Source organism: Phaenicophaeus curvirostris, chromosome 4 (assembly GCF_032191515.1).
Source record: "Phaenicophaeus curvirostris isolate KB17595 chromosome 4, BPBGC_Pcur_1.0, whole genome shotgun sequence".
Classification (NCBI taxonomy): Eukaryota; Metazoa; Chordata; class Aves; order Cuculiformes; family Cuculidae; genus Phaenicophaeus; species Phaenicophaeus curvirostris.
This window is the reverse complement of record NC_091395.1, coordinates 19,445,732-19,464,485: the sequence shown is the minus strand read 5'-3', so window position 1 is coordinate 19,464,485 and position 18,754 is coordinate 19,445,732. Positions and strand designations below refer to the sequence as shown.

General features: G+C 39.2%; 1 protein-coding gene across 23 annotated transcripts in view; it reads right to left on the bottom strand.

Annotated features, from left to right (window-relative positions):
* ADGRL3 (adhesion G protein-coupled receptor L3) overlaps positions 1-17,948 on the bottom strand; it is a 431,999-nt gene extending 414,051 nt beyond the window's left edge. For all 23 annotated transcript variants that reach the window (XM_069855440.1, XM_069855444.1, XM_069855420.1 and 20 more), the window contains exon 1: positions 17,906-17,948. The gene's annotated coding sequence lies outside the window, so the exon portion shown is untranslated. The remainder of the gene's footprint in view (positions 1-17,905) is intronic.
* Between the last annotated feature and the right edge of the window lie 806 nt (positions 17,949-18,754).

The following is an 18,754-nucleotide window of genomic DNA, read 5'->3' as shown; positions in this document are numbered from 1 at the left end:
TACTGTGTCTCTCATCATGAAAATCACTGAACCAAGCTCACAGCCTAACACGTACAGTTCCAGTTACCTAGCAAGCCTGTCATCTGGGAAGGAAAAAAGGAAAAAATAAAAGAAAAAACAAAATCAGGAATGACAGACAAAAATATTACAAAAAGCAAGAAATAATAAGTCTGTTTTCAAAGAGTTTTCCATACAGCACTTATGTATATATTCCCAGGGGGAAAAATGCATAAGCTGTAAAACTTTCATTCTGGGAATTTTCTGAAGTGCCTCTTACGATCTTATACACTAGTGTTTTTATTTGTACATTGTTCTGGTATCTAGTCTTCCATTCTAAAAAAGGAAAAAAAAAAGCCAAACTGCCTATTCTCTGCAAAAGGGTTAAGTGTTTAAACTTGTCACTTTTTCAGAAAAATTACAAATTGGGCTATGAAGCCAGCAAGAAATAAAAGAAAGAAAAAAACCCAAACCCTTAGGTGAATAAGCTGTTCCAGCAAGCTCTGACTGTTGTATTCAAAGTACTATCTGTTTTTTACATTACATGAGAAATCTAATTAAATGCTTCAAGGGGAAAAGGTAAAGTAGTTCTCAGGCTGACTATATTTGACCTTTCTACTTTCAAGGTGACAAAAAAAAAACCCAAACAAGGAGCTAATTATTGTCTCAGCTTGAATTTGCACTTCGGAAAAGCCCATGCTTTTCCAAAAAAAGAAGACACGCTTTTCGGTTTGGTAATATTACCATTATAAAGCCCTTGATGCACACCACAGATTATGGTCACCTAAATAACTGCTTAGGCCATGCTCTCTGGTTAGACACCTCCTCTGAGGTTGCCTCAACCATGCCTCCCCTTCCATACAGCCATGTGGGGATCGGGGCAGCGGGAACGGCTGACGCCCAAAAGTCAATACCCTCTTTCAGAGGACCGTGTGGGTACTGTCAGGAGAGGTGACATAAGGCTGTGCAAAATCTCCTAACCTACAATCTTAAGAGTGCTTTTGTATATAGTCAGAGTGTTTTCTTTCTCGCTCTGACCTTGAACTCTACACCAGGGCAGACATCCCCTTTAATTCTGTTCAGGGAAATACTCAGCCTATTAAAGACGATGGCAAACATCCCATCATCAGCTTGAGAGCAGGCCAAGATTTTACCCTTAAAGTATCTGACAAAACTAAAACCACTGTGGGAAACTCTGAAAACTGACAGGTATTAGAATTGCAAGCCCTAGGCTCTTCCCTTACATAGGTGTGCTTCAACATTTCATGTAGTTAATCTAATAGACAAAATAATAAAAGAAACAGAATTAAGCCATGGGAGCTGCTAAGATGTTCTACTCATCTAAGAAAAAAATATCTTCCTTATTCAAATGCCAATCACCATACTTCTGGTTTTATAAAACTTAAGCATTTAATATAGCATGTGGCTTAAGCGAAGCTCTTGTGATGCCATTATCCTGTTTCCCATGCCAAAGCTGGCTCCCTAGTGTGAAGACATGGGTTTTTTTGGTGCTAAGTAGCACCAAGATCTGCAAAGTTGCACCAAAGTAGCACCAGTGTGAAGATTTGATGAGGCAGAAAATGTGAAACAAAGGAAAGTGTTCCCTTAACTGATATTGATATCTATATGGTACAAGTCATATGTAACTATCATGATTTTTTTTTTAATATGTGCTGCAGTATCAGGAAGATATTTGTTTAATACAAACAGCATGGATATATCTACCTGTTTACCCTTTGGCTGCAACTAATATGCAGCTTTTAGGAGCCATGTTTTGGGTTTTGAAGAAGGACATCCCCCTGGAAAAAGTAGGTATGCCCTGTTCATTAAAACCTGCATGGTGCAGTGCAAGCCCTCAAAAGCACCAGGGTAATGCACACTGAAAAACATGTGGGAGGAAATGCAAACAAAAAGCTATTGAAAATATCAAAGCCACAAACACAGGTTAAATTACCAAAACTTCTTGCAGCACCACCAGTTGTTTGCTCACCTTATAAAAGCTCACAAGATGTATTTTGCCTGTTAAAGCAGGGTTCAGCAACAAGTTTAGAAAGTCAATTCCAGGGTCAAGAGACAGCTCCTCAAAATATAATCTGTTACATGCAGCCTAGAAAGTGCTTTTAGAGCCATAAAACCAAGGTATGTTGCAGGTTCTTTAAAACATGTTGGGAAAGAACTTTTGGGTTTGAGACTGTATCAAGTATTTCTTCTTGATCTAGTACTTAAGCTACAATGAAAACCAATCCTATGCATCTTTAAATATTCTATTGTTTGAATCAAAAATGGCTCTTCTATGCTTAAAAGGACAGAGGTATTTTTTTTTATCAGGCGATACTGCAACAAATCTTTTGGAAATCTTTTATCGATGTTCCACTTTGCAACATCCCTGCTGTAAATTTTACCATGAGGAATTCATTACATAATTGGATGTGGCTCTATCCAATTTATTTTCTCTTCCTGAGAACCCAAATGTAATTCATGATTCATGTTTAAATTATACACAGGAGCAAGTGATCTGAGTGCAAACTGCATATTGCATTGAAGAATACTGCACTGCTCAACTTCAGTGTGTAATGTTTTCATTTTAAAATGGAGAATAAATATGGGAAAGACTTTTGAGCTTTCTTTGATATGTGACAGAGTGAAACATGACAAGCCCAGAAGGTGAGGTCTGTGTCAATCCCAAACAATCGAGGAGAGGAGCAGCAGGCTTCTTTTACCTACAGAAACTCTTACCCAGCCTTCCCAGAGAAGCCCACCAACAAATATATTAATCAGTCTTTCCAGAAGAAGGAAAGATGTTTTATCCACTTACAATCCTGACTTATTCAGCATTCAACACTGAAATCCACCAAGGTTTTGACAGTCAGAAAACAACCCAAAGCTACCACGTACCTCTCCCATACCAAATGATTTCAAATATACATGTGATAAGACTTCAATCATATTGTTTTCTAGACTCATTTGCAGCAGAACTGAACTTGCAGAGTCATCAAAATGTCAACAACATGCCATTAAAATGCCAAAAGTCCCACCACAACTGACATGAACATAAACGTTTGTTTTTTTTTACATGAATCAATGATGCAAAAGTGTTTTAAGAAAGTGGTTGGGAGATACTGAAATACTGGAGTCCAGTCAAGGGAAAAAAACATGCACAGCATTATGGCCATGGGCTGAATGCAAGGTCCTCTGCTTGCAACAAACCAATTCAGAAATGTGCTGCAATTAAGGAGAAAAAAGAGATCTCATCTTTCAGAGTGTCTTTTGGAATGCAATGACTGCTGATAAGAGCTACTCCTTCCTACTTCATGAGTGGAAAATTATCCAGTTAAACACCCACCCCAACAAGAAATATTCCAATCTCTTATTTACAAGCACTGGGCATAATTTACATTATAAATGATGCCTTTATAAACAAATGTAGAATGATAGATACTTGACAGGAACATCAGCAAACAGCCTGACTTACAGCATTTCAAATGAACCATATCATGGCACTGAGACCATATTAAATCGATTTCTCTATGGAAAATTGGTTTTGCAATTCTCAAGCTCTGCTGCAATAAAACACCCTATAGTATAACTGCATGTCAGCTGATTCCAGGGACTGACTTATGTTATATGTTTGTAATTATTTGCTAAAGATATACCAATTATCTAACTCTATGACTATATAGGTTAGGTTCACCTCTTAAAGAACAATGCAATGAAGTGTTTCCCTTTTCGTATTAAACCTCCACACACTTTAAGCAATTTATAGGTACTTAAAGTTTCACAACTCTAAAAATTCTTTGTAGACTGAACCAAATGTTAATCTTCATTTTTAAAAGTGATTTTTAACCCAACAGAGAGATAGCACTATTGATTAATAACCGAATTTTCCATCATGTAATCTTTGAAGGATAGTTAAGGAAAACTCCCTTGTGAAATGTATTTTTGAAACATTAGTGATGTCTGAGTTTCTTTGATTTTCCTTGCTCTCCTTCCACTGCTTCCACTCTATAAAAGCTTCTTCGCATCAAGCTGCTAAGTAGCTCTGGCTCTTTGACTAAAATTAAAATTAACAAGCTATGGGACTGAAATCCATCCCTAAGGCAGATGAATGGTCTCAACAAAAAAACCCTGCAATAGCTACTGTTAACCTCAACAGGGCCAGAATTTGGTCCACTGCAAACTTTACAAGAATTGTTTAGGAAGTAAGTCACTAGACACTCACCCAGAAATCAAACATGCTGTTCAAGTTTTACTCTTGCTATTTCTTTCAGCTAATACAAGAACCAACATTAGATATCATTAGATTGGGCTTCGATATCATGATATGCATAGCAGAACATATGATGGCCAACTATTAACAAAAGAGTATAAATATTTAGACAGCTTTGCTGGCTTCCAAAATAAGCCAAAATTAGTGCCTCATAGTATTGTATTGCATTAGGATATTATTTTAAAGGTCGCTGTAAGTAGCAGCAACCCCAACAGCTGGTATGCAAGCAAGTGTTGTGTATGATTTGGTGGAACAACAAGAGTTTTGGCCACTGATCCATGAATTTACATTCTGTAATCTGACACTCCCTCTTGAATTACTCAACTGTTTACCTTCCTCTTTGTCATCTTCCCTAAATCTTGGTAAACATAAAGCATTTGTGAGGAGGTTACACTGAAATCAGAAGGCAGGTCCCACAGAGGAGCTACTTCTGATCTATGTCTCCAGCCACGCAATGAAACCAGCAACTTGCCTAGCTTGCTTGGTGCTCACCAGCCAGATGAGAAAATGCAGCCTGACTAAAGGCTGCTTTTTAAGTGAGTTTCAAAATAGAAAACTTTTGCCTTTCAGAGGGGCACAGACTACTTATTAGCAATTATTTCTCTCGAAAACTCTCTTTTCCAGGAAATCATCTTTTCTCTCTTCACTTCAGAAAGTTTACACGCAGCTTTCCAGGATGTCACTAAAGTGTGAGCAAACTATTTACATTCCTGCCATATGTCTACTGATATCCCGCAGCTGTCTATCTAATTTACAATTAGATACAAAACTTCTGCTTTGCATGCTTCCCTAACTGCATGTTTTTAACACACTTAAGTAGATTAGGGGTTTTTTTCATTTATTTTTTTAAATTGGGCTTTAATTTTTTCTCCCCCAAAACTTCTTCAAGTCTATATACTGCTCGTATTTTCCAGCATTTAATACCCTGGGATACGTCATCAGAGAGAAAGCACTACCTCCATCCTTGGAGGTTTTTAAGATGCAGCTAATCAAAGCTTCTGCCCACAGTCATATCCTGACCCATCCTATCAGCTTTCTTATATCTACCAGATTGTACTGCCCTGGCCAACCCAAACCATTCTCTGATTCTATGATTCCCTAATTTCTTTCTGAAAAGCAATAAGACGCAAGTCACACACCAAGAAAGACAACCCTCATCCACAAGAGACTAAGAACAGTTGCATTTTCAGAGAGGTCTGGGCACTAAGGAATTAAACCTTCAGTGCTATGTGCATCCATAAGCCTGCTTCTTAATTCCAAGCATGTGCCATGACCTGCTTCATGATTTGACCAACTAAATGCAACAGCAACCTTACTTAATTAGAGCTATGCATGAAGCAACCTACCCCACCACATCAGAACCTACACTTCCAATGCTACTACAGTACTTCTTGAGTGTAGAGTCAATACTTCATCTCCAAATGCTGCCAACAAAAAACTTTTATAGCTGAAAGACAAGATGCAACTGAGCCGACATGTAAACTCCATGTGTGCATCTGCCTGCAAGCCATCTGCAGCACAAGAAAGCCTCTTAGGGAACTCCATGGACGCACACTGGATTTGTGTGTGCATGTGTATGTTTTGTGTTGCTAGCAGCTGTTATAAAGGACAGTCAAGTTTTTAGTTTATGTGATAGCCCTCAGCGTAGCCTTGTAACTGTCATGCAAAGCAGGACGCAAGTTCTGCAAGGCCTGAGAAAAACATCAGCATATTTGTCTTGGAGATGAATAGCTGACAGGTATTTTTCCAGGGCTCCAGGGGGGGAAGTAGGGGAAAAATTAACTGCCTCATCCAAAGAAAAGACTTGGATATATTTTTTTTTCCTGCAACATGAACTAGTACTAAAATTATATAAAATATGAGAAAAAGGGTAATCCAGTTTTCCTTTTCGGTGAAACAAAATTCTAGAAAGTCATTTTAAGGTAATTAAAACAAGTTACATTCAATGAAATGAAAATGCCTCATCTTCCTTCTTTCCTATTAGAACAGAGTAAGCCTTACAACTTTAAATGAAAGACATGTACACTACAAAAATTATCAGTTCTGCAAATATCAAGATGACATTCTGACATTTTCCAAATTCTTTTTGTCTTACTTCTCCTCAAGAGAAATTGCTATTACAATTGATGAGCTCTAACAAGCAATTTTGCTTTGAAGAATTAGCCTTTTCTAAGAGAAAATTGTTTCAATAGAACTTTTTTCTGTTTTGATCACCATCTAATTATCCAAAGACACTGGAGTTCTCTGATTCCTGGACATTTCACATGGATTATAGTGAAACCATCTGCATATTAAATTTCTAACTCACATATGGAGCTCATGACCCTCTTTATGAATCATCACACCATTTGTTTAATATTTAATGCAACTCTTAGTTACTCTGAAGAAAATGTTGAACAACAGGGGCCCATAAAATTAAAATCACACAGGAAAATCACAGCTACTTGCAAATCCTCTCTGTTCTTTGGGAATTCATCACAAATCTCTCTGATCTAGGTTCATTAAGTTTATTTTTTCACTCCTGAGATGGTAAAATATGATGGAACACTAAAATTTCATATAAACATCTCTGTTTATATGAATCAGGAGATTCAGCCTTGCAGTTCATGCAAACCTAGGCATAGTAATTTCTTGAGATTAAAAAGAAATATTTCTGAGTGCATTAATCTACTGAAGTCTTGGGAAGACTGGGAAATTAAAACCGTGCAGCTCTGGATATAATTTTACTATCTTAAGTGCATGCTGGAAAAGTAACTGCCTCAGTCATGATCTCTCTTTCCTCAGCTACCTAACTCACCAACTTGAAAAATAAATTTCGGAAAACTATCAGTAAGTACTTATGAGGCCCAATGAACACAAACCTGCAGTCAGGAACATTTTATCTACCTATTTGACCAAAGCTAAAGGAAATATATTTTTTCTAAATGCATTTTGCACGGCTTCTAAGAATTGCCATTGCGTTAAGTGCTATTAAATGAGCTGTGTGGGAAGTTTAAAGCTTCCCCACACCTCCACATCTGAGCAAGGTCAGCAAAGTCAAACCAAAACCCAGCTCCCATCCTGTCAACCTGAATCTGTCTTTTGTTCAAAGACCAGTTTCCACGCAATATGAAGACATATCTCACCTCCAGCTTTCAGACCAAAGTATAGATTTGCATCCAGCCCTCAAGAGACATCTAACCAGCAAATGCTCTTTACAGCCATGTTATTTTCTGGCATCAAGCCTCCCTCTGCCTTCCCTTTCTGTCACATCAGCACCCTCACTCCAACTCATGCTCACAATACCAATAAATTTCATATCTGCACGCTCCTAGATGCCTATTTCTTAGAAGATGAAAGTACCAAGCAGCTGCTAACTATCAGGCCAGATTCTCCACTGGTTTTAAAACCAGCATTTGCAGCACAGCATCTGGACCCATGATCACCCTGTCTCATAAGAGGGACTGTGTAAAGACTGTGAAGAAAAAAGAATTTTAAAAAGAGAAAGAAAAAATACGTAAATATAGAAAAACACAAATATATAAAAATATATAGAAAAGCAGCACTAAAACAATGAACTGCATGATCTTCCTGAAGTCCCTCTTTCTGCAGTTGAAGAATACAAATCTGCAGAGCCACAACACCATTCTTCAAATCTCCCTAAAACTCACCCCTGCTGATATGCCCACAAATCATTCAGAACTGATTAGCTAGCTGATGCACTGTAACTTCTGCACATTACACTTACCATAACCATACTGCTCTTAATGTTGGACTGCCCCATCTGTATACTCAATGTGCTGCTCCTATCCTATCCTCTGCCTTAAGCATTTGCAGAGTTTTTTTCTTATATATAGGTGCCAGGCCCACCTCAGGGATATTCAGGCACCAACAAAATGTCTTTACAGTCCTTTGCAGGCTCCATATAATATGGGCATGCAAAAGTCAGTCTCAAAGGCTAAGCCTCAATAGATTTAGCTCCACTTACAGAGATGTGTGTGTTCCTGTATGAAATTGTTGATCAGGGAAATGAGGGATCAGGGAAAATCAGGGAAAATCAGTCCACGAGGTTTAACTCACGCACATGTTATACGTATAGCACCTGTGTGCTTTTCCAAAAGGCACTGTGCTGCTTCAGTTTAAGGGCTAAATTTACTGCGTATGCTAGATTATTTTTTTTTAATAGCAAGAACTGTTTTCCAAATTGCAAACACATGGTCCAAGAGAAAGTTTCATCAGTGAAAAAGTCTGCCGTTTGAATGAACAGCAATAGTTATAAGGGTAGACAAAGTGTTGTTCAAATATTGTAGAGACTGGCAAGAATGCCTTCCTCTGAGGTCCTGCAATAATACATTTGGCACTGAGAGCAGAGGAGGCACCAGCAGACTGCACACATGTTATGCTGGGACACCACAGATTATGGGAAAAGCATCTCCATTGGCTGGACATGTTTGGGATGAAGCACTAGTAATGAGCAAGAATATCTGAGCGTAAGACACTGGAACAAGTCACTTCATTGACTGCAAAGGGACTGATGCTGCATGGCTTGGATCTGGTCAAATCTCTTACCATACCAATGTGGTTTAGGAGCCAAAGTCAGACTCACTTACGAAAAACACAGCTCCAGTTATTTCCATAGGAAGCCATGCATGCAAAGGGTGTCGATATTCTTTCCATGGCCTTACTAGACCCTAGGTTTTCAAATCCTTAACTAAACCAGTCACATGCACTATTGGCAGACATACAAGACGAAGAGCCCTCAAGCCTCTTTCCACATATAACAGCAAGACTCTAAACACTCAATGGTCTAAAACAGTACTAGATTTTTAGATATAAAAATAAAAATGTTACATTAAATATGAGTTTCCATGCTGTGAGATTCCAGTGAGTGTTTCAAATCCCAAGGACGCTGCCTTTGCAACAACCCTTTTTTAAAAAAGAAGGTAAAACTAAAGAGAAAACTAAGGCAGGCAACCTCAAGTTGTAGCTCATCTGTACGCCCTTGGTGCAGCAGTCCTGCCCAAAACACAAGAGGAGAGGATGCCCCTACCCACCCAAAACCAAGAAGTCTGCCCATATAAGCACATTGCCAGTAGCAAGAGTCATGGATGCAATCAAGTGGGTTAACTTGTGTTTGATGGGAACGGTTGGACTCGATGATCCCGTGGGTCTCTTCCAACCTGGTTATTCTGTGTGATTCTGTGTGAACTTCCAAACCTCATCCCTACAGCAAAGCTGGATATTTCCCTATCTGGCCGCAGATCCTTCTAAACCCTCCAGTCTATTTTGAGCTCCTGCATTCCAACTGAAGTCTCTCTCCATTGAGAAACATCCCTTCTGCCTTCTTAATGGCCTCAAGCTGCACCAGGGGAGGTTCAGACTAGATATCAGAAAGAAATTTTTCACAGAAAGGGTCATCAGGCACTGGAACAAGCTGCCCAGGGAGGTGGTTGAGTCACCATGCCTGGAGGTTTTTAAAAGAAGGGTAGACGAGGTGCTCAGGGACATGGTTTAGTGGCAGACAGAAATGGTTGGACTTGATGATCCAAGAGGTATTTTGCAACCTGGTGATTCTATGATTCTAAGATTCTGCCTCTTCAGCATGAGTTAGACTGATGCTCTGCACTCATAGCTTTAATCTCTAGAGAGACAGGATGAGATTTTCAAAAAGACATACTATTGACCTACCTCTGCTCCAAATCAGTCTGATCATATTAGGTTAACTCTATTTAAGTTTAGCCATGTATATTTTGTCATAATAAACTCACCCCAAAGGAATGCTGCTGCTTTAAAACAAGATTACTAGAGCTATGACTATACTTCTGCATTTGATTTTCCAGTTCTAATTCTGTGGATTTTTTTTGGAGCACACTGAATATTTAGTACTCGTGAAACACAGGTCAATGCAATTATATCTTACATCTTAAAAGGAAACAAGTCTGCTCTAAATTCAGTGCTAAAGAAGAGCTGCACTGGAGACATTAAGGCTCAAAGATCCAAAAACTAACTCTAAAAATGAATAGTAACCTCAACACAGCCAGAATACGCTTCTTTTTTTTTCCAGCATACGTGAATGGCTCAGCACAACCAAGACCCAAATACCAATATAGGACTTAATCTTTCATCTCATACCTGTTTGGATTTTTTGGAAAAAAAAAAACAAAACAAAACAAAAACCAAACAACTGCCAGGCAGTGAGTGTTTCTAAATGGTACAACAAGTGACCATCAGTTGTCACTAGTTTTTTTCCAACAGTGGCTCTGGAGAACCACTTTTTAACTTAGGCCATATGGTAGCTCCAGAACGACCAGAATAATAACTGGAGAGTTTTGGCCATGAAGCTTATACAGCATAGGACTAAATGTACCCTTACAGATCTGGGGTTTTTTTAAAAAAAAAACATTAGTATGTTGAATCTTCTGCTGCATTTTCTCTTTTGAAATACATATATATGTATTTTTAACTGAATCCATAATTGGTCTATCTAAATGATTGACAGTGAAGGTGAAGGAACAGTCTGCTAGTCTTGACTGCTGGGGTAATGAATAGAAAAGCTGACATGTTAAATTTCTTCACGTCCGATTGGAATTATAAATTATAGACTTTTTTACATTATCATAATACCAAGTTCATCTTAAAAATAGAATTATTCCTTTGGGGTGTATTTATAGTGGAAAAATACATATCTAATGCTGTACTTAGCATACCTTCATATTTTAATATAATTGGATTGATTGTTCCAATTTTGTTCTTATTTTTTGAAATAAAGCAGCAAAATCGGATCACCTTACATTTTTCCAAAGGACTATTGTTTTGCTTCAGCAGGACATTCCAAAATTTTCAAAAGCTGTCTGCAATTTAACATGTCCTCCTGCTCTCCCTACAGATACTTGGCAGGTTGCACATTCCCAGCTTGACCAAGGGTCACTTCATCTGAGTCTCTACAAACTTTACAGGGAGCAGAACCAAGATCTGAAGAAATATATAAGAACTAAAGTTTCCACCCAATGAAAAACACTTAATTCAGCCTTCATCCCTAGCCAAACAACTTCTGCAAAACAAATCATTAAGTTCAAATTAATCAGTTTGTGTGAGAGCAAACACAGCCTATCAATAAAGGCAAAGCAATAAACCACCGGGAAATGCCTCCAAGCCAGACAGTGCATTTAAAGTCTGCAGTTTATTTTGCATGGGAGGGAGAGGAGAGAGGTCTTAAAACTTTTGTCTACATTAGACTTAATTCAAATCATACTGGTAGGAAACATCAAAGCCCAGTTCCTAATAGCAGTGTAACTGTCTGTGGAAGCATAAAGGAGATTAAGATGATCTACCTTGTAGGATGTCAAAAGGAGGGGTTCTCAGAAAGGAGCAGATGCAGTTACCCTGGATCCAGGTCCTCTCCTCCATCCCAAGGCAGGCCCAGGAAACAAATCCCTTGATCTTCCCCAGAGTCTTGATAGCACCTGTGGTGGCTGCTAAACTCACAGTGGAGCAGGGCCAAAAGCAGATACCTCAACCACAGTGCTTTCCATTCTCCTGGGTTTCCTATACCTTTAATGTATGCGGCCCTGTTGGCAATGCTGCTTCCTATTGACTATCCCATAGGAAAAAAAATCAGCCTCAAGCCCGATGCATGATGAATTCTCCAACAGCTCAGTTAAGTGCTGCCTGCTTTGAATTACATTGGTGTGCTTCAATCTCACAAAGTATTTTCAAATTCCAGAACAGTTTCAACATGGGGAGAGAGGAAGGGATACAGAAGAACAATACAATTTCAATAAAATTTGGCACCGTGCAGCATTTCTTTCATCTCAGAAAAAAATCCTCTTAAGGCACAAATAAATGTATCTTCTTAAGTTAGTGAGATCTTCTCCTAATAGTGCAATTAGCTTTCATAGGAGATAGGCTCACATACTTTATTAAGAGTAGACTCTTAGGCATATATGAGCATGTAATATCAGGCTCACTTCTCACAAATTAAGGAGAGCACTTCCTTAATTGTCATTTCCACTATTGACACAGAAAAAGTGGTGTTTTAAATGCTATATTAGCATTGAAACCCAAGAGACCCCCTTCAGCAGCCCCTCTGAAGGAGCAATCACTTGCATCAAGTCCTGCAATTCCCTTTTCACTGCCTGAAGAAGGAGAAATGCTGCCAGGGAGCATGACTTGCATGGGACAAGGCAGCAAGACTCAGGTCACTGCAATGAGCTTACTGACAACTCATGGCTAAAACATCTAACAGACTTTGAAACTTAACATTTTGCAACCAGTCTTTGTAGTGACCCCATCCCAGCCTCCCACAAAGCTTGCTCCCTTGCTTTGCAGCCCTACTTAGTACAAGAAGTGTGGATATACTCACAGATTGCCTACCACTCTGTGAATTAGTCAAAAGCAGCTTGGTTTTATTTAAGTTACTGTGAAGTTGGTAAATTGTAACTCTTATCCATCAATAGAATGATCCTCATTAGTCTGTTTCCCATCATTTAACATGACCATAAGCCATTGCCAAACAGATTAATACTGACTATTTCATTATTATCCTGTATTCAGCAAATGGGTACAAAAATGTGTTATTATGGTAAATGTTTAAAGCTCATCACCAGACACACCAGGCAAATATATCCTGGGAATGCTTACTTATCCAGTGTCACCCAATGGACAAGTACAGACACCGTATGCACTTGCAAGGAAGATACAAGAAATATCTGCAAATAGCGTAGAGCCACTGTACAGAGAAAAAGAAAATGAGCTAATAAATACTGCCACACCATATCCCAGCATACAAACCAATGTTTTATTACACACTTTAAAATTATTACATGCTATTTTGTTGCTTTCAACACACACTCAAAATGCATGTTCCTTCACACTTCACAAACTCTATGCAGCAACAAAATAGAACCCCACTCTTGGCACTTCATTACCTGTGTGAAGGCACAGAACAAAGCACCCAAGCCCCCACCCTTCATGCACAGCTGCTATCAAAAGCAGCGTGAGCTGTTCTCTTCTTGTTATCAGTTTTTTCATTTGGCTTCCAAAAGCCCTGTTTACATTTCCCTATATCCCTGTCTACTTGTTTGCCTAAATATAACCTCTCAACCATGTTGCTGGTCTGAATTTAACAAAAAACCCAGGCCAGAACAAAAACCATACACAATCAAAAAACCCAGCTGACACCTGCCCCCCCCCCCCCGCAAGCCTAATAACTGGATTGCAGCTGTTATGTTTCCTGTTGGCTCCTTCTGTAATCTGAGGAAAATCGGCATTTTCAGAGCATGACTCGCATCATGAATTGGGTAAATCACCTTCCGAGGGTGTCCACGTCTCTCAACCAAGCAGGAGGACAAGGCTCTTCATGCATGTACCTTGAATGAGATACATCCTCACTCAACTGGAACCTATTTGTGATTTCCCTGGTTTAGGCTCTAAGTGGGGGACAGAAAATAGCAGTAACAACTGCACTGCACAATTTCCAGCTTCTCTTCAGCCTACACCATTTAATATCTGGAGCATCTAATAATTACTATTAATTGTACCTAACTGTAAACTGTAAAATAGATGGGGGAATGCAGAAATAAGCTCAGACACATCTCCGGCTCAGCCCCTGCTCTTCGGCTGGGTTCACCTTTACATGCAAAGTTAATCCACTATGAGTGTGCTACCAACTGAGCTTTGCAAGATCTGTCAATCTGCAAGCCTTGGCAATAAAACCAGACCAAGAGATGTAAGCAGCAATCTGAGAAGATACTCCCCAGGAATTAGAATTTGTAAACAAACATTTCAGCTAATTGCATTCTTGTTCTCAGTGCATGAAGTCCCCATTTAGCCAAAGCATTTGTCTGCAGAGTTTAGTTTCTTCCATTTAATGAACGCTGATCCTGTCTTAGCCTTGGCTGGTATATCATCAGGATCAACATGAAATGCTAATGGAGAGAGATGCTTAATATAATTTCAAGTGTTTAAGTTACAACCGTGGCTATTAAAGCAAATCCATTTTACCTGTTGCTTTTCAAGCTCCCCAGTGAGACAGATGTAAAAGTTTCCATGGGGACAAGTGATTTACAAATGGCTACACAGATCAAAGAAGAAAGCCCTTCAACATTAATTAAAGTCAGCATTTTCCAAACCAAAGCTGATCATTTCACTAGCACAACACATAATTAGTAAGGCTCATTGTATTTTGTCACCTTAACAAATTCGTTCACTTTTTAAAGAGCAAGGTGGTAGCCTTCAGCTGTTGGAATAACCATGCCAACCAGCCAGGAAAAAAGGCTTCGTGCTCAGCTTATAATCCAACAGGTTCCCCAATTTTCAGTCTCCTTGCTAGTTCAGTGTGGAAATTGCTGTTGCTCGTCGTGGCATCCCTAACAAGAGACTTCGTGGTGCACCCATGTAAGATGAATACCGCAGTCCAGTGAATCCAGTTCTTCGCAGTGAGAAAAGCTTCCCACTGCTAAGCCAAAGTACAGGACATGAAATAGCCACAGCAGTGAGGAAGGGGATGCTTCCTGCCCCTCATTCCTCTAGGGCAACTGCAGCAGGTCCAGCCCCAGTGCCATCCATGGCAATCTTGCATTGCATGCTTTAGGGATGTCACAGAAATAGCAGGAGGGGATGATGCTCAGCAGAGAGGATGCTCTCAGACACTATCTGCATTTTAAAGCAGGACTGTTTATTTCTTCCCATAGCTCAGAATGCCTCTCAACCTAAAGAGGGACAACAAAGGAGGAGCAACTTCTCCACAGCAGAGGATCCTGACGCATGCGCCTGCCAAGATCCCAGTTCTGAACTAGGCACCTGAAATACCATTTGGATCCCCCAGCGTTCAACAGACAGAGCACACTGCTGGCAGCTGTCATTGGAAATGCTGGAGTTATCCTCATGCAGATTTTAAAAGGCCACTGTTTACGCATGTAAATTCTGAAGGGCATTAGTGGCATTGCTGACACACACTGACAGCCAGCCCAGGGAAGGGAATAAGCAGGAGCAACCGCCTGAATAATTGATGTGCTTTTACTCTGCCCCATGGTCGAGTTATTACATTGCTCACTCTCTTTAACTGCTTGTGGTTTCTAAATTAATTAGAAATCTTAATGTCAGAGCCAGCCGGCTAAAAAAAAAAACAAAACAAAACCCCAAAAGGCACTGAGAATAAAAGAAGAGAGTGCTTCTCATGCCCTTGAGCCTTGGCATCTCTTATTTTGGCCTGGCCACGCAGAGATTAAAAGCATCGTCTTAATTTCTGAAACTTCAGACTCCGCTCATTAACAGCAGCACAGCATGGAATCCACTCCACCTACCAAAAGCCCCCATTTCATGGGAGTGAATACCCCCATCAAGGTCACCTCTCCTATAAGATGGGACAATGCCTTTCCCAGGACATGGCACACACATGTTGCAGCTAACATCCCTTCAATACATCGAAATACATCTGATACAACCCTAACCTGGCCATTGCAACCTAGTGCCACATGGTGCCAAATTAAAGGACGCCACTGAAGTTTGGAAGAATTAAGGAATTTGCACCTGTCCTGCTCTTACAGTTGACAGAACTAAATGACTCTATGGGATCCCTTTCACAGAATGAAAAAAAAAAAATCATGTGCAACCACCTGACCTCAGAGAACAGGAAAAGCTGAAAATAATGACACATTGATCAAATACAAGAATGCAAGTGGCCATTTCTTTGCTAATTACATATCCTTATCTACTTACAATATCACTTGTGCTTAAACTTTAAAACAACATTGATAGTTTTTAAGAAAGTCAGTGGAAACAAGTTCCTGTTTGAGCTACACTGCATTAAAGCATGGAGAGTTTTGTTCCAAGTCTTTGGAAAACACTTAGCCATAATGAACCTGTGGGTATTTTTAGTTTCTTACCTGCAAACAGAAGTACTGATTTTATAAAAAAATCTCTTTACCACTGTACCAAAAACATAAATAAAGACAAATGATTGGATTAATTGAGATAATTTTAAATTGCATAAATAACTTGGAGTAATATTTCATCTTCCTATAAAAGAACAGTGAAATTTCAGTGGAACTCAACAGCGCAGCAGTCTTTCTCTTTGACAACACATCATACCTTACTATAATCTGCTTGATACCCAGGAGGAGAAAGTGGTAAACTACCTTACCATTATTCCCCTTGGGGAATGCAGAGTCTACCATGAAAAAATACAGAAGGATCAAAGCAACTTGCAAATTTAAGCACTTCAATGTGTTTCAATATCATTCTGAGACCACTTCCATTTATAAAGTGGGAAGATGGGCTTCCAACTAGTTGTTGCTGATATATGAAGAAGGCCACATGGGTCCACCCTACAATTTGTTTCCATTTGTCATCTTGGCTTACATACTGACTCCAAAATGCACATGCTAATTATCATCAGTATGGCACTGCAGATGTAGTGAATGCAAGATGTCATTCACATGCATTTTTCAAACCCAAGCAATGAAATGAAGTGTCTCGTAAGAACATCATACCTGTTCATACAAAAGCTTTCCTGACCCCTACAACACCTCCTATCTGTATCTCTTTGCATCTGTGTTTCTAAATCTCACTATGCTTGCTTTGCTATGCTCAAATGTGTAGATCTTCACATTACATATTTCCTTTTGTTCTCCATACTGCGGCATCTACGTACATCTCACTTTGAAGTTAATGCATTAATTATTACAAAAAATAACTGAAAGGCTCTGCTTATGTAGATTCCTCTAGGTTTTCTACAGTAATAATGAATCCATGCACAGTCTTTAACGCAACCATGGGGTTCTGATCCCTCCTCTGTATCACTGAGTCAGATGTACCAGCTGAAGCAGGAGCACCACTCTTCAACATGGCCGTGCCCTCCTTGCCCAACTTCTACATCACTTGTCTCCAGAAAGGAGCAAAGTGCAAAAGCACACAAGGACCCAGCATGCTCACCTCTCGACCTTGGAAAGAGGTGGAAGAAAATACAGGAGATGGCAGCAACATGCCTTTCAGAGCCTAGTCTTTCAAGATGTAGCCCCTGGCAAAGCGGCTCATGAAAGTTTGATGAACAGCATTTTGTTTAACACCAGCAACTGAGCCACAGCCCTGTCGAGCTGCATTGCCCAAACAAAATGTCATGACCCAAAAGGACCAAGAGACTCAATTGCAAAAGGCAGGTTCACAGGCAGCAGAGAAGCTCACGACCCTCGGAGCAGGGTACACCATTCCACAAGTTATTCAGTCACCGAAACTGAGGAGGCTGCTGTTATACTGATGAACACTAAGCCTCCTTCAATATTTGTGTACTGTGCTGAAATGCTCTGCTAGACAGTCTTGCAAATACAATTAAATCCACAGTTTTTTCCACTGGCACATATAAACCTTGATTTTTTTTGCCCATCTTTTATCTTTTTCATTTCTACATGTACTAAAAAACTGAAAAAATAGGTGTGCTATTCCCTACCATTTTGCCTCAGCATTTTCATGCTCTGCTGCTTTTGTTCCCCTGCTTCCTTTCCATAAAGGAATATCCTCAAGAAATAACTGTTCCTGCATAACTGAAAATACAGAAAATCCATATGCAGAGATGGAGCTGTAGGCTCCACAACAAGATCAGGTTGAGCATTTTAATACGTTAGTGCAGTTAACAAATGAGACTAGACTATATCGTCCGGTAATTACCTTTTCTTGTTCTTCAGGTGCTAAAAATCCACACGCTATTTTTGGAGAGTACCCAATTCAGCATTTCTGGAAACAAAGAAAAAATAAATAAATTAAAAAACATTTATACTTGCTTCTATGGACTTACTAAGCACTCATGGACTTTCTGCTACATATGCCCCAGAAAATACAGCATCTTGGGTTTGGTCAACAGATCTGATTATAGAAAGCTTGTAAGAATTTTTAATCTCTACGAAGCACATCTCTATACGGGAAGACAGTACTAGCACATAACCAAAAATGGTTGATGAAAAATCAGTGGAAACTATCGCTGTCAATTATAAAACAAACTTTGGAGATACACGTCATTATTGAACACGTGCATGTACATAACTATCTCTTCACTATAACAGACTTCAATGTGATCTCGATAAACTATTGCTATACTAGAAGATTTAAAAGAGATCTTTAGATGTTGCCGCACCAGAAAAAAAAAAAATCTAGTTTGAAGAAAATGTAAAATAAATTATGTTTGTAAGGATGTTAATTTCTGTTCCTCAGCAATTACACCTTAAATTTCCTCCATCCTCTTACATCTTCAGTATTTTTTTCTAACTATAGTGTTTAAACACTAAAAGTAACATTAATTGACAAAAGCATGAAATGTATGGATCTAGGTCAGCCTCCTGGAAGTGTTGGTTTTATTAGGATTAATTACACATGAAAAATTGTTCCTCTCAGTTGGGATTGCTACAGATGAAACTTCAGTTTAGTCAGTCAAGCTGGATGGCACAGGAACATGGGACCCCTTCCAGCCTAAATTAAACAATTAGAAAATATAATTAAAAAATCCACACAAGGGAAACAACA